A 16,266-nucleotide genomic window follows, 5' to 3' on the forward strand; every position below is an offset into this window, starting at 1 on the left:
AGGTGAGGACATGAAAATAAAGTTGGTGTAAATGATGCTTTTAAAAAATACTGAAATGGCAAACAGAAATGGAGAAGCAGGTGGACAGAAACATGAAGATCAAGGGTGTAATTTTGGGGGGTGGGGGAAGATGAGAGACAGCTGAACATGTTTGTAGGACAATGACATGGATCCTAGATGCAAGGGAGACAAGGACAGAGGGCAGAACCAAAATCCTGGACAAAAGTGGAAGAGGATGGCGTCCGGAACACGCATGCAGTGGGACTGGTCTTTCACAAGAGAAAGGGTCTACATTTTAAAAAGAAACAAAACAACAGGTACAGATACAGGCAGGATTATAGATTTTGTGGTGGGAGGATAAGAGTCCCACATGACGGCACCTGTAAGTGACTAGGACTTCACAGTGTGTGTGCTATGTTTTCTAATCTCACACCTGGTTCCATTCGTTCTGTCTCTTTATTTTATTTTGCCACATTTACACATTTCTGTAAACTGCCTTTTAGGAACAAGGCAGAATATAAATAAAAATTTTAAAATATGAAACAGAAATGTGTTAATGGACTAGTATCCCAAATGCAAAAAGAAAATTAAATCATGTAGCATTCTATGTATTCACATCTAGTAAACTTTATTCTCTGGACAAAGTCCTTTTGCCTTAATAATTTAGTAAAAGTTAGTATATTAACTTTAATTAAATTTCAACAACTAAAACCACATGTAGTTTTCTCACCTACTGTACTCCAGGTATGGAACTAATATAAAACTTCCACGGAAGCCAAAAACATCTTATGCTCTATTATATCCCAGCTGCTTAATATAGTCCTGACATACAAGTACTCAATAAATACCTGTAGACAGACTAGGCCTATATAAATCAACAAGTTCCTACCCTTAAGGAGTTTACATACGAGTATGTTCTATCTTTCTGACTAGAATGATGGCTCTAAGTAGACAGTGCCCTCAAGGCATAAGAAAGCTAACTTAACACTAGCAAAGCTGGGCCCTTCTACTCTTAGTCTCCTGTCTCATTTATTGGTTTAAAATAAGTGTATTGATTAAAATAGTGAAATAATAGCAATAATTATAGTTATAAGAGTAATGATATTACTGTTTAGAATGACAAGACATTAAGATAGGAAGACAATAAAAATAATAATAAAGGAGCAAACTGTATCATAATGCCTTGAAAAGAATTTGGACATAGAGTGAATCTGACATAAAATTACTACAGATTTCATGCAGTCATTTACACTTTCTCTTTAAAGTCTCAGTTAGTTGTGTTTTATTACAATGTAGTAAACCAGAGTTTATATTGTGAATGCAGTAAACAATAATTGAAGACCCTATGGAATTTTACACATGGTAAATGCTTAATAAATATTTGCTTTTAGAGGCTCAGTCTATGTTTACACATGGATTAAGGCAACTTTTGACTCAAACACCTGATTTACAACTAATCTGTACACCAACAACTGCTACTTCCTGGATATCCTGCCACTCTAGCCTTTACCCACCACCACCGAAGGTTGAGGAACACTCACCTTGCACCTAAGGCTTGACAAACCAACCACCATCAAAGGGGGAGGCCACTTCAAATCCTAGCCCTCTCAGCCTGAAATGCTGCACTGGAGGCACTGCCTAATACCACTATGGGAGCTGACCAACCCCTTAAATCCTGACCCAGAGTTCAGGAGTTCAGTAAATTAATGCATTAAATAAAGTCAGTAGGCTGGCCTAGAGAGTACTTATTATTTATAATGTTGTTACTAATGGGATAATGCACTTAAGTCATTGATTCAAAATATATTATAAACTCCTGGAGGTCAGAAACCATGACTTATTCATCGGTACATTCTTGTACCCATGGTAACCACTAGGTATAAGCTGGCTACGCATAAGTGAGTCCTCAGTGGAAGACAACCCTCGATCTTAAGTTCCAGTCCACAGACTTCCAAATGATTAGAAGGTTTCCATCAGTCCACAGACTTCCAAATGATTAGAAGGTTTCCATGCCTGTTATAAAAGTCAATGTCTGACATGAAAGGAAAGTGTCTTCTCATGATAGAAACTCTCATACATAATTTGCTAATGGTACTTCCTAACAAGGAAGATGCTTTTATTTCATGTCACTTCACAGATGTTAGACAACTAGGAAAGAACAGTCCCTTTCTCCTTAGTACATGGAGACTGTTTCTGGGCAATCAGGGACACTAAGGCTTCATAGTCTCTTTCTCTTTTTACTTATTTTTTTTTATGGCCTGCTAATTTCACCCTGAAACCTACTAAAATGACACTCTTCTGATTGTTGAGAATCTTCTAAAATGGATATTACTCATGGGAGAGGGGGATAAACATGGTAAAATAAACACCCAGCAAATACCCATTTAGCTCCTTTTTACACCCACTGCCTATCTCTTTAAAATGCATTTTCTGTAAATACTAAATTCCCATGAAACATTCTGATAAATATTACAATACCAGCAACTGAATTTCAAATTCCCAGGTACTGCAACCATTTATGCCTATTATTACTTGACAGCATATAATTTCTGATATAAATTATTCCTTTAATACTTTGCTACTATTCTTTTACTAAAATGGCTACTTTTTTTAAAAAAGGCAATATTACAGAAACACAGTTCAAAGTATGTTGGCTTATTTTACCAATCAATAATATCCAGTGCTTAAGGTCAACAAGGGGCCACATAACTGAACAGGGAGTACACATGTCAAAATATACTGCTCTGGAGATATAAGTTTCACTTAGAGTATTTTGAAAGTGCTAATAACAGGTATTCTTGATTAGGAATGAAAATGTTGTTTTTAAATGTGTGAGTCATATTAGAGATCAGCTATTAAATTCACTATTTGTTACTCAACCATTTAATGCATTGTCGTCATGTTTACTTATCAATACTTGTAGAAAGAGCATTATTTTGTTTGAGCAATAACTAGGACACTTGCATTCACAGTATAAAACTCAGGTTTACTACAATGTAATAAAATTTAACCAATGAAAACTTTAAAAAAAGTGTTGATGACTACACGATATCTGCAGTAATTTTGTTTTTTTTTTTAATATTTAAATATTTATTTATTTATTTGGCTGTGCAGGGTCTTAGTTGCGGCATGCAGGATCTAGTTTTCTGACCAGAGATTGAACTCCCCCTGCATTGGGAGTGCGGAGTCTTAACGCTGGACCACCAGGGAAGTCCCTCCGCAGTAATTCTGTATGTGAGTCACTCCGTCAAATTCCTTGCAGGGCTTTATGATACAATGCACTCCCCTATACTTTGAGAGTTCGTGATCAGTACATGCCTGCACTTTTCAAGAGTCTCTAGAATTTAAATTCCCCTGCAGCCTTTCAAGAAGGATCATTCCTCATATCCTAAGGCAAGCATCTTCCCAGGAGCACAAGTCAAACAGAAAAGTTTGTCTCCTCTCTTTAGAAAAGCTTTACATAGTGGAGCTGCATTGGCACATTCTTTTCACCGCGGGGAGAGAAGCTACAAAGTAAAAAAAAAAGAAAGCATATCGGGAGAGAGCCCCGATTATATATAAAAATTCTAAGGTGCTAGTTTCACAAACTATCTTAACCATTCACAAATCTGTAAAAATATTAATAATAATAATGTACAAATCCATGTACCCATCATTGAGTTTTAACAAATATTAACATATTTTCATATTTGCTTAAGCTCCCTTTAAAACAGAAGAAAAAGTTATACGTAGATTTGGGACTTCCCTGGTGGTGCAGTGGTTAAGAATCTGCTTGCCAAGGCAGGGGATAAGGGTTTGAGCCCTGGTCCGGGAAGATCCCACATGCCGCGGAGCAACTAAGCCTATGCGCAACAACTACTGAGCCTGCGCTCTGGAGCCCACGAGCCACAACTACTGAGCCCACGTGCCACAACTACTGAAGCCCACGTGCCTAGAGCCCGTGCTCTGCAACAAGAGAAGCCACCGCAATGAGAAGCCCACGCACTGCAATGAAGAGTAGCCCCCGCTCGCCACAACTTAGAGAAGTCCTGCACACAGCAACGAAGACCCAACGCAGCCAAAAATAAATAAATTAAATAAAATAAATTTTTTTAAAAAGTTATACATAGATTTGAAGGAGCTCTACCCAAACCTTCCTTCTCCAGAGTTACCCACTATTCCTAAAGTTAATGTGTCTTATTTCCATGTATATTCTTATACTTTTAAGTACTCTCACTAGATACATACATATCAATAAACAGTAATATGCTATATTGTTTCAAAACTCTACAAAAATGCATAATACAGTATTCATATATCCTTGGGCAACTTGCTTTTTTTTTTTTTTTTTTGTGGTACGCGGGCCTCTCACTGTTGTGGCCTCTCCCGTTGCGGAGCACAGGCTCTGGACGCGCAGGCTCAGCGGCCATGGCTCACGGGCCCTGCTGCTCCGCGGCACATGGGATCTTCCCAGACCGGGGCACGAATACGTGTCCCCTGCATCGGCAGGCGGACTCTCAACCACTGCGCCACCAGGGAAGCCCAGCAACTTGCTTTTTTTACTCAATATTATGTACTTGAAATATGTATCCATGTTATAAACAAAGATCTAGTTTATTCATTTTTACCAAGGGATAGTATTCCATTGCATGAATAAACCATAGTTTATCCATTTCCCTACTAAAGTACATCTGGATTGTTCTACTTTATCACTATTTTAAGAGCTGCTATAATCATCTTTGTTAGATGTTTGCTTGGGCAATTGCTCCAATTTTAGTTAAGAATTCAGCTCAACAAAAATTTAGGTTGCGGAAGAAAAGAACCCTTAGAACGAAAGTAAATTCACCCAGATCCCATTGACCCAGTCTTTTTTTTCCATAGGAGTTGAGAAAACTGTACATTTTTCTTCAAAACCAAACTGTATGAACTGTACAATAAAAGAGTAAGTCTACAAGAGCCCCCAAAAGTACTCAATACATCTCTGATTTGAATATTTCTGCTCTATTCACGTGGATCAATTAATTCACCTATGTTCAGCTCTTCTGTCACTTGTGTGATGCTGGCAAATATCAAGACAGAATGTAAAGATGGCACCATTACATCTATAGACGAACGGGAAATGGGGATAGGAAAATAAATGTAATGCTAAAATGGACCACGTCAGAATTGGTTGCTATTTTATTTGTGGTTACCGCGCATTTTCTTAAGGACTGATATCCTTAAGAAATCTACTTCCTTATAACTGATGACTGAATTAATTGGTCATTTATGAAAAGTTAAAAGAAAAAATGTGTTTAAAAAAAACTCTACCAGAAATATCTATATCCCTAATACAGTTAAGAGTATGTGGTAGGTTTAATTCCACAAAGTTATTAAAATCCTCACAGCATTCCTCTGAGTGTCGGAGAAAAGGGCTCAACCTCACACTACATCAAAGCAAGCCTTCTTTTACACCAGCTCAAAAATCACCACTCTCTACCTTCCTTTCTAGTTTTTCAACTCATACCTTACCTAGTCTCATATTAATAAAGAATTATAAAAGGTTTTCACAAGTCAGTCATATTCTTTGTAAATACCTTTAGAATGGATCCAGCAATACTGCATTTAACCCATGTTTTTCATGAAAATGTGTAAGATTGATAGTACTCTTCCCATCTAATCACATGAAAACTAAAATCAGTTCTCAGTGAGGTTGTTACCATATCTTTTGCTTCTTTGACAGTCAAAATGCCCGAAGTAAGTCAATGACAACCTAAGTTCTGAAAGGCTGAAATTTGGAGAAAAGGGATTCCAGTTCACATTGCATAAATCAACTTAAAAAATAAGGGGCTCACATAATGCCAACTTAAATCCCCCCCCCACAAATTACGTGTTTGGTTCTTTATGTTCTGCATCATCTTTTCAAATTTTAATATTGTGAAACAGCTTTTAACATTTCTTGCTATAGCTATGAATCTTAAGTCTGCCAATACTAGTCATTGTTTGCAAACTAAGTAATAAATTTAAACTAGGTATAGATTCCACCAGCATTTTAGGTTCTAATGGAACACATTAAAGGTTCTAATGGAACACCAAAGTTACTATAGACCAACCTGAAATCATATTTTCTCTAAATATACCCCTATATCATAAACCTATCTGGAAACTATCCCTTGATTTTAAAAAGTAAACTATAGTTCTTTTCTAAAAAAATATTCAGTTCTCTTTCACATCATTTAGAAAACAGTGAGTCAGTGGACCATGATGTAGTGGAAAAGGAAATGACTTATAAAAATGGCTAATATGTATTGAATATCTACATACAGTGCCAAGCACTGTAAAAAATATATGATACATGAACCATTACATGTAAAGGTAACATTGTGAGGAAGGTACTTTTATACCCGATTCAGAGATAAGGAAATGGGGGCAGATAAGTAACTTGTCCAAACTCAAAGATGTAAGTGTATGTGACTCCAGGTATGCTCAGGTCTAAAGCACTTCACCACTATGCTTGTATTATCAAGATTAAAATACTGTAATCTACTGCAAGAGCAAACTTTTCACTCCTTAAATTCTTAATTTTATTCTTTAAAGCCTTTTAAAGAACATTTACAGCCACCAACAAATCCAAAAGGCAACAGACTAAGGATCTGCGTTTGTGTTCAACAGTGATTTCCTTTTCCATTCTAAACCAAAAGGAGAATACTCTACTTGGATAAGCCACTTCAGCCCGTGTGCTTTTCCTCTTCCCTCATCAACAAAGACCTAAGCAGTACAACACTTCGGCGAACCTATACTTGTCTGTCTCCAAAGTAGCCCTATTACACAGAGGACCAACACCACCGTCAGGACCATTTCCTTACGACAGCCCCTATGTTATTCTGTTCCTATCTTCACTTCTCAAAAGAACTTAATCACCCTCTGCTGGATAACTTGACACGACAAAGGACTAAGGCTAAACTACTAATGCTTAATATCAAAGTCATTTTCTTTTTCCACAACCGCCTTTTCAAGCCAGCAAAACTCTCGGTTCACTCTCCACCGTGATCTGCATCTAGGAACAAACCCACCTGGGACACTCACCAAGGTTCGCCGCCAGGGACCCTGGTTTATCTGGTCGGCGCCTAGAGTTCAATAAATCCTCCTGAATGAATTAGTGGAAGGTAGGGCGGGGGGAGGCGGGAAGGGGGGCGGGAAGGAATTTCACGACCCTGAGATCTCTGCAGTGGCGCCCGGTCTGGGGAGGAGGAACCGGGGCGACTGGGAGAACCTGGAGCCGTTGGGTGCTCCTCGACAGGCAGGTCTGTTGGTCGGACGCTGGCTTGGGAAGACGCGGGCGCCGTCTCCGTGAGTCTCTGCACCGCGCTCCCGGGCCTCGGCCTGCGCCTCCGCCTTTCTCCCGGACCCCGGCGTCCCGCACGCTGGAGGCCCCGGCCGATCAGCCCTCCGAAGCCACGGGCCAACCCAGGACCCGCGCTCGCTCACCTGCCGCTACCGCTACAGCACCCCGGTCTGCATCCGGCGCGAGCCTGGCAGTCCCGCGGGCCCGTGAGATCAGCTGATTCACGGGGGGCGGGGCTTCTGGGCAGGGGCTGGGCGGCGAGCGAGAGTGAAGGCCGGAGATCACTCCCGACGTAGGTGGGGTTAGATGCCAACGGAGTCTGGTAGGGATCAAAATTACTAAAGGGGCGTTAGGCACCGCGGGCAACGTTCCCGAGATACTGCCTTTCCCTTAGGACCAGGCAGAGCCACGACTCCTAAGATGCACTTGGGCAATGACGTAACGTGGCGTCGCCAGGGCCTAACTACGAGCGGTTCCATGGTAACGGTGAGGAGAGTGGTTGGGAGCTGCAGTCATTTTGCTGCTACCTCAGACTGCTGTAGTCCGAAGGGTAAGTTCGTTACTCTTGACAGTGAAAAGGCTAAAATGTCTTCAGACTGCTTCTATAGACTGTACCCTAATGGTAGTCACTTCCTCCCCCGAGAATGACGTCATCGCCAGGCGGCTGGGATTGGCGCTAGTATCCGCACTTTTTACTACTTCGTTGCAACCCCGAAGGATGGAGTGTGGTAAGAGGAAATGAGTTGGCCTCTCCTGTGATCCCCACTGAGCTCTCCCGTATACAATCTGAGTAACGCCAGTTTGCTCAGCACACAGTTTCACGACTGTCTGCTTGTTGCAGTCACAGCCCCACCACGACTCAGCTCGCGCCCCCTAAGTCCCCTCGTGAAGATTTTCCCGAGACGCCACTCATGACAGTGGGTGCAAACTCTACTGCTGGGCACTGTGCCATCGCTGGACCTGTAAACCTGTATTCAGACCATCAGCGAAAGATGTGCAGTCAGGGTCTGAAACTCCTGTGCATAAATGGTCTATTAAGTTCACCAACATCCTCAACTCGATTGCCTCCTTGATCCTCCATCACCTGCAAAACCGTTAGTTTACAACAGTTCAACCAACCTTGTACACTCTTGCACCAGTGCTGGAAAAAACATAACCCTGAGGATTGGTACCACTGCAGACCAAGGGTGTCCAACTTCAGTCAGGACTACCATGTGACCAGGCAATCTTGTTAAGCCCCAAATTGTCCTTAACACATTGCTATTCAGAATTTCTCCTATCCCTATCCCCTGTTCTTCCCAGCCCATACACTCTCCTAACTTTTTACTGAACTCTACCCACCCACCCTCTTTGGTAAAAATTTAAAAAAAATAAACTTTGCCTCCTACATTTCTAAGGAAAATGAGACCCCCCAGGGATGAATTTCCTTAACTCCCAGCAGCCGCTATCACAAAGCCTACCTGCAGCCCCAGCCTTCCTTTCCTTCGCCCTCTTTCTCCTTTAGACGTGTTCTGGCTTCTCAAGGTTAATCCCTTCCAATCCACTTAGAGGCTTGCTCCATTACTTATCGCTTCTCTTTTGTGTATTTTCAACCTCCCTGTCTCTTGTTACTCTTACTGCTAAGGATATGAGCCTGTTCCTGCATATCCATCTTTAATTTCTTTTTCCTTTGTCCTCCTTTCTTTTACTTTCTGACCTCCCAATCTTCCTCCTCCCAATCTGCAGTCTCTGCTTTTTCAGGTCTACTGAAACCAGTAATCACCTTCTAATTTTGAAAGCTAATGATACATTCTAAGAATGGAACCATTCTATGCAACCATTTAAAAGAAGGAGAATGCTCTGTATGTATTGATGTGGAATGATCTGGAAGTTAGGTTAAGAGAAAAAATGCTAGATGCTGAATCATGTGAATTGTATTCTACCAGTTACACGTTATGTATGTCTTTTCACAGGAAGAGAAAGAGAGGATATATATCTTTGTCTTTGTATATTCATATCTTGGCTCTGACAGGATGCATTAAAGTGACTGACACTGGGGAGGAAAATTGGGAACAAAGGTAGGAAAAAAACACACTTTTCACTATGCCATATTGCACTGTTTGAACTTGTAACTTTACAAATATAGTTTGAATATGCTTTTTTAAACTTATTTTTAAAGCTTTTAAATCTAAAAAAAAAGGTACAATTTTCATTCTTATCTTCCTTTCCCTCTTTTCCTCCTTGTTTTCTGGGATGCATTCCTTCTGGGTTTTCTCCTACTCCTCAGACCTTTCCTTTACATTTCAGACTCTTTCTTTCACTTGTCCCTTATATACATGGACTAAATAAATATTTATTGCACACTTATTATGTGCCAGGCACTGTTCTAAGCACTAGAGAGACACAACAATTAGCAAAACAGATAAGAGTGCCTCCTCTCATGGAACTTGCACTCTGTTGATGTGGAAGATAGTCTCCAATGATGGCCACCATCAGTTCCCCCTTCATGTATAGAAATGCCACTCTTGACATCAAGAGATGCAATCTATAGCCTTTGCCCCTGCATATGGGCTAGCCTATGGTTGTTTTCCCAACTAATAAAACGTGACAGAAATGAAGTTCTGATACTTCTGAATCAAGGCCTTAGAAAGAACTGACAGCTTCCACATCCCCGTCTGAGAAGCCAGCTGCCTGCCATGCTCCAACTATACTATAGATTGATAAAAGACAATATGAAGAGATAGGCCACATGGAAGAGCATTAAGGTGCCAGTCTTCTGGGACCTTCCAGGCCAGCCCAGTTACTGGCTGAATGCAGCTGAGTGAGTGACACCAGCCGACATCAAGGTGAGTGTAACAGCCTAGTTAAGCCCTGCCTGAATTCCTGACCCACATTCCCAAGAAATAGTAACTTGTTGCTTTGAGCCACTAAGTTTGGGGGATGGTTGGTTATGCAGCAATAACTGAGACAAGTGGGAAGAGTGAGAGGTAAACAAATACAGCAGTGACTAGGGCTACAAAGAAGCAAAATAGTATAGCAGCTAAAAACACAGCCTGGGTTCAAATCTCAGCTCTAGCACTTACTAGCTTAATGACCTTGGCACAAGTTATTTAACCTCTATGTACTGCTGTTTCTTCATCCATAAAGCAGGGATCGCAAAGTCAGCTACTTTACGGGGTGATATGAGGACTAAATATAAAGTGCTTAGAATGCTACCCAGCATATAAGTACTATATAAATGTTGTTGTTTTGCATGAACAATAAAGAAATGTAAAGGAATAGACAGGGAAGAGTGCAATTTCATGTAAGGTGTGCAGGGCAAGCCCCTTTTCCAAGAAGACATCTAAACAGAGATCTAAAAGGAAGTGAGGGCACAAGCCATGTGAATATCTGACGCTCCAGGCAAAGGGAATAAGTAACTGTGAAGGCTAGGAGGGCAGTGTGGCTAGAGCTGAAAGAGAAGAGATTGAAAGAGGCTGAATGAGGCTAGAGTTAAATGAGAAGAGGTTGAAAGGTAAGAGATAAGATCAGGTAGACAATGATCTGGTAGTAGGAGCAGATCCTCTGGGCCATGCAAAGGATGGAAAGGACTTTAGGTTTATCTGAATGATAAGAGCAACCATTGGGGCTTTGAGGAGAGGGTGTTGTAATCTGGCTTCTGTTTTAAAGGGATGATTCTTCTGCTCTGTGGAGAGTGATCCTAGTGTAGGAGTTTAAGAGCGGAAGCAGGGAGAGCTGAAAGAGGCTATCGCAGTACAGTTGTCCCTCAGTACCCATGGGGGATTGGTTGCAGGACCCCTGTGGATACCAAAATCTGCAGACACTCAAGTCCCTTATAGAAAATGGTGTAGTATTTGCATATAACCTATGCACATCCTCCTGTATACTTTTTTAAAATTAATTAATTTATTTATTTATGGCTGTGTTGGGTCTTCATTTCTGTGCGTGGGCTTTCTCTAGTTGTGGCAAGCGGGGGCCACTCTTCATCGCAGTGCGCGGGCCTCTCACTACTGCGGCCTCTGTTGTTGTGGAGCACAGGCTCCAGACGCGCAGGCTCAGTAATTGTGGCTCACGGGCCCAGTTGCTCCGCGGCATGTGGGATCTTCCCAGACCAGGGCTCGAACCCGTGTCCCCTGCATTGGCAGGCAGATTCTCAACCACTGTGCCATCAGGGAAGCTCCCTTCCTGTATACTTTAAATCACCTCTAGATTACTTATAATACCTCATACAATGTAAACGTCATATAAATAGTTGCCTGGAACAGCAAATTCAAGTTTTTCTTCTTGAAACTTTCTGGAATTTTTTTTTCAAATATTTTCAATTTGTTGTTGGTTGAATCGGTGGATGCAGAACCCGCAGACACAGGAGGGCCAAGGCAAACAGTTACCTGGCTTGGCCTAGGATGGCAGTAGAGGAGAAGGTGAAAAGGAGTTGGACTCCTGATGTGTTTTGAAAGTGGAGCCTACAGTATTTGCTCATGGATTAGAAATGAGCAATTGAGACAAAAAGAAGAATTAAGGCCTGAGTTATTGGTAAAAATGCACTGTTGTTTACTGAGATGGAAAAGACTGGGAAAAAGAGTATGTCTGGGGATATAGGGAGGAAGTACCAAGTATTCATATTTGAACGTGTTATAGATTATATTGCTAGTAAGCATCTGAATGGAAATGCCAAGTAGACAATTGCATATATAAGTCTTGTGTTGAGAAGAAAGATCAGGGCTAGAGATAAAATTTAGGAAGTTGTCCATGGAAAAGATAAGCAGCCTGAGGCCCAAACTCTATTTAGAGATTAAGAAGATAGGGAGCATCTAGCCCAGAATCCTGCTAGGTTCTTTGAGAGGAGAATTTACTTGTGTTTGAGAAATAGAAAGAAGGCAAAAGTATCTAGCACAGAGGGAAGAGTGGTAGAAAGTGAAGTTGTAGTGATCATGTGAGGGTTGGTAGGCCAGGATATGAGTTTGTTTTTTATTCTAAATGCAAGGGGAATCATCAGAAAGTTTTAAGTGGGGAAGTGACCTGATTTTATTTATATTTTTGAAAGTTCATTCTGCCTAGTACTTTATGTATACGTCCAATTTCATTACACAGAATATTAAAAAGAAGTTTACTCAAGGGTTGAGATTTAGTAATATTAATATTTTTAAATTTCATTCTGACTGAATAGATTACAGGAGAATAAGAATTGAAGCAGGGAGACCAAGGAGAAGGTATTTCATTAGGCCAAATGAGCGATGATGATGACTTGGACTAGGGTGATAGCAGTACAAATTGAGAATTAGGTAGATTTGAGAGTAGAATTGTCATGATTTAGTGATGGATTAGACATAATTTTGATTCATATCCTGCCTGGGTTTTCTCTTGAGCAAGTGATTCATGGGCGTTCTGTTTTCTAAACTGGAGAAGACTAAGGAGAAGCATTTGGCATGGTTCTAGAGGTCTGTTGTTGGCATATTGACTTTGGGATACCTTTTTGGCATCCAAGTGGAAATATCAAGTTGGAAGTTGGGGTTCTAGGGAGAAGTCAGGTCTGGAGATAGAGATTTGAGTCATTTGCACATAGGTGCCATTCAGAGCTAAAGGGACTAGATGAACTTACCTGGGAAGAAAGTGTTGATAGGAAGGTGTAGATAAGGCTGGGACTAAGTACTGTGTTGCCCAAGCTTAGAAGTTGAGCAGAGGAGGAGGAACCAGGAAGGATGATTGCAAAGGAGTCCCAGAGAGGTAGGGGGAAAACTAGGAAAGTACCCACTTCCCAGAAATCAAAGAGACTCTCAAGAAGGATGGCATGATAAATGGTGTTGAATGCTGCTAAATGGTAAAGTAAGATAAGGTATGAGAAGTGATTTGATAAGATGGAATCTCTGGTGACTTGGTGTGAAGAAAAAAAAATGTTGCATGCCGTTCCAATTCTACAGGAATCAAGCCATTAGCCACTGCAGTTGCCCACTGACAGTGCACCCAGAGGGGAATTCAGGATGGAGAAAAACAGGAAACATTCTGTGCCTTGGATATACTGGCCCTTAGATAATTAAGATGCATATCTAAGGAAAATTTTCAAATGACCCCAGATTCTTGCTTATTCCCATACACAGAAAAGCACTAAAATCATTAACTTCAGCTATCTTTTCTTTGTGATTAGCAGTAATCTTTTGATGCTTGACTACACGTTTTTCCCAGTTAAAAAAGTTCATATGTATATCCTAGCTCCTCCCTTACCTCTTCAGAGCAGTTCCTCAGAGCTCTCTGAGAGGCTGTCTCCCAGGCTATTGTCCTCAGTAAGGTCCCTGAATAAAACTTAACTCACAACTTTTACGTTGTGTATTTTTCTTTCAGTAGACATTGACAAGAGCAGGTTCAGTGGAGCAATAGACAAAGAGGCTTTACTGGGGGTGAGTTTAAGAAAGAATAGGAGGTGAGATAGCAGGGACATCTTCTTCAAGAAGTTTTGCTGTGAAGTGGAATAGAAAACTGGGGTAGTAGTTGGAGGGGAATGTGATGTCAAGGTATAGAATAGATACCCAAAACCCAAGCATTAAAAAAACAGATAATTGATATGAGATCAAACCCAGATTTCCCATTGGAAAGAAACTGACCTTGTAAGGAAAAAAAGAAAAGATATCCAAACATGTCTTTCTAGATATTGTCATAGACTCAATACTGTCAGCACACAACCTGAGTTGAATTTAGTTATAAATATAAGCTCTTTTAGCATGGCATGTATTACACTAATTTGCAAACCTATATGTCTCTCTTGTTAGATTCTAAGGTCCCAGACTGTATTTTTCTTATTTTTTAATTCTCTAGAGACCAGCAACAGTGCCTTAAACTTAATAATTATTCAGTAAATTGTTTATTGAGATCTAGCAATTTAACAATTTGTTGAAATGCAGTTCATTGAAATAGACTTAAGTGCTTGCCTCTTCTGCCAGCTACCCTGACTGACATAGGATCTTGTTCCTATTCTGATTGATTGCCCCCTGGGAGGAATTGAGTCATGATTCTCCCACTTTCCTATCTTTAAAAGTGATGAAATAAAATTCATATTTAATGGCAAGATGAGGAAAATTAAAACAAAATTTTTCTTTGCCCATTTGGGCCTCCTCACTTCCCTTTAGTTTGTATTTTGCATCTATATTAACCAGACCTCCTTAGGAGATACCATTGCTTCTTAATCTCATCAAGGGTCATGACTCCTTAGGAGATGAACTTCCTTCTATATCTTGTAAGGGGCCATGACAATCCATGACCCAGCAATCCATGGGTGAGTGTGTGAATGTGTGTGAGGGGTGATTAGTGGTAATGCACCCTCCGAAGGTAATGATAGTTGGACTAATTTTCATAATATTGCAATATAATATATTTTATAATGTACAATTTGCAAAATGCTTCATATATGTGCTTTATCCTCAAAACAACCCCATGATAGGTAATTATTCCTAAAATACAGATGAAGAAACTGAGGCCCACTGACTTGTCCAAGTTAAACTAACTACTATTAAGTGGCAGAGGGATTCAAACCCAGGTCTCCAAATCTGGATCTCCAAACTCCAAGTTCTCTGTTTTGTCCCCTACTTCAACTCCAACTGGATCAATGTGTTGAATATAGAGTGCAGGACTAAGATTAAAAAGTAGGGTTCCAAAAGAGGATGATAGAGGATGACAGAAAAGAAGTAACAGAGTCAGTGAAGGCCAGTATTAGAAACTGAGAATAAGACTCATGGGAGGGCAGGGTTCAGGGATATGCCTCAGAGTAGGATCAGAATGAACAATAAGTGAACGCTGATTTTAGGCTCCCATCCTCTACATGAATGAATGTGAATGTGTGTAGGGGTGCATTCATACACATATGTACATGCTGTTATTTAATTTTTTTTTCTTTTTTTTGCGGTACACGGGCCTCTCACTGTTTGTGGCCTCTCCCATTGCGGAGCACAGGCTCCGGACGCGCAGGCTCAGTGGCCATGGCTCACGGGCCCAGCCGCTCCGCAGCATGTGGGATCTTCCCAGACCGGGGCACGAACCTGTGTCCCCTGCATTGGCAGGCGGACTCTCAACCACTGCGCCACCAGGGAAGCCCTGTTATTTAATTTAACAGCCATTTAATAGGAATCTGAAAGGAGTATAAGATATAGTTCATACCCTCAAAGAATGTTTTTCTCAACTTGTTAGGAAAACATTAAAAGTAGTTACTAGAGTGTTCAGACAGTCAGTGATCCAGGAGCTCATCCTTGGAAGAGATGGGGGTGTGGAGTGGGGAGAATCAAAGAAGCAAGGAAAGGTTTTGAGCAGAGATAGAACCTCAGCCAGGACTTGAGGGATGGATAGGTACAGGGGAGGGAAGAAGGTGTCAGTGGAGAGACACATGAAGGTTGAGTCAGAACAGCAGGGAAGGTCTGTTGGGCAGTGAAGCTACTGGTGTGACTACAGTGACAAGTAGGGGGATGAGTGGGGAATAGTGGAGGGTGAGGCAGGATAGAGTCAGGTTGTCTGAAGCCAAGCTGAGGAATTTAGACTTGATTTCATAGGTAACTAAGGGTCTGTGAGGATGTATCAGAAATGATCAAAGAGGAATTTTAAAAGTATACCACAGAAACTTCTTCTGGGCTTTCAAAGTAGTTGTAGTCTGTGTTTTTTATTCTACTTAACCATTAAAACAGAGGCTGTGTGTGTGTGTATGTGTTACATTTTTTATTCTTACTGAATTAGATTACATTTCTCTCCCAAGTTAAATAGGTAGTTTAAAACAACTTACACCTTCGTTTTTAAAAACGGATGCTGAGATTCTAAGTGGCTGAGATTTTAGAAAAGGGGCACCCAAATCTCATTGACATCTGGGAGCATTTTACTCTGTGGCTGAACTTCATGTAAGAAGATAATGACCAAGATGAGGAGCAAAGACCTGCTGACGACATATTGTAATTTGGGGGAATGGTTTAAAAAGAAATGCTTTTACTCACCTCATACCAAAAATAGTGGATTAG

General features: G+C 40.8%; 1 protein-coding gene across 6 annotated transcripts in view; it reads right to left on the reverse strand.

Moving 5' to 3' along the window:
* The window catches only part of ALS2 (alsin Rho guanine nucleotide exchange factor ALS2), an 87,286-nt gene extending 79,728 nt beyond the window's left edge, over nucleotides 1–7,558 (reverse strand). For 2 of the 6 annotated variants that reach the window (XM_033429885.2, XM_033429883.2), the window contains exon 1: nucleotides 7,045–7,505. The gene's annotated coding sequence lies outside the window, so the exon portion shown is untranslated. Of the gene's footprint in view, nucleotides 1–7,044 lie in introns of all 6 variants that reach the window. The other 4 variants (XM_033429876.2, XM_033429888.2, XR_007478466.1 and 1 more) reach the window with 3 other exon arrangements.
* Nucleotides 7,559–16,266: the final 8,708 nt, after the last annotated feature.

Source organism: Orcinus orca, chromosome 7 (assembly GCF_937001465.1).
Source record: "Orcinus orca chromosome 7, mOrcOrc1.1, whole genome shotgun sequence".
Classification (NCBI taxonomy): Eukaryota; Metazoa; Chordata; class Mammalia; order Artiodactyla; family Delphinidae; genus Orcinus; species Orcinus orca.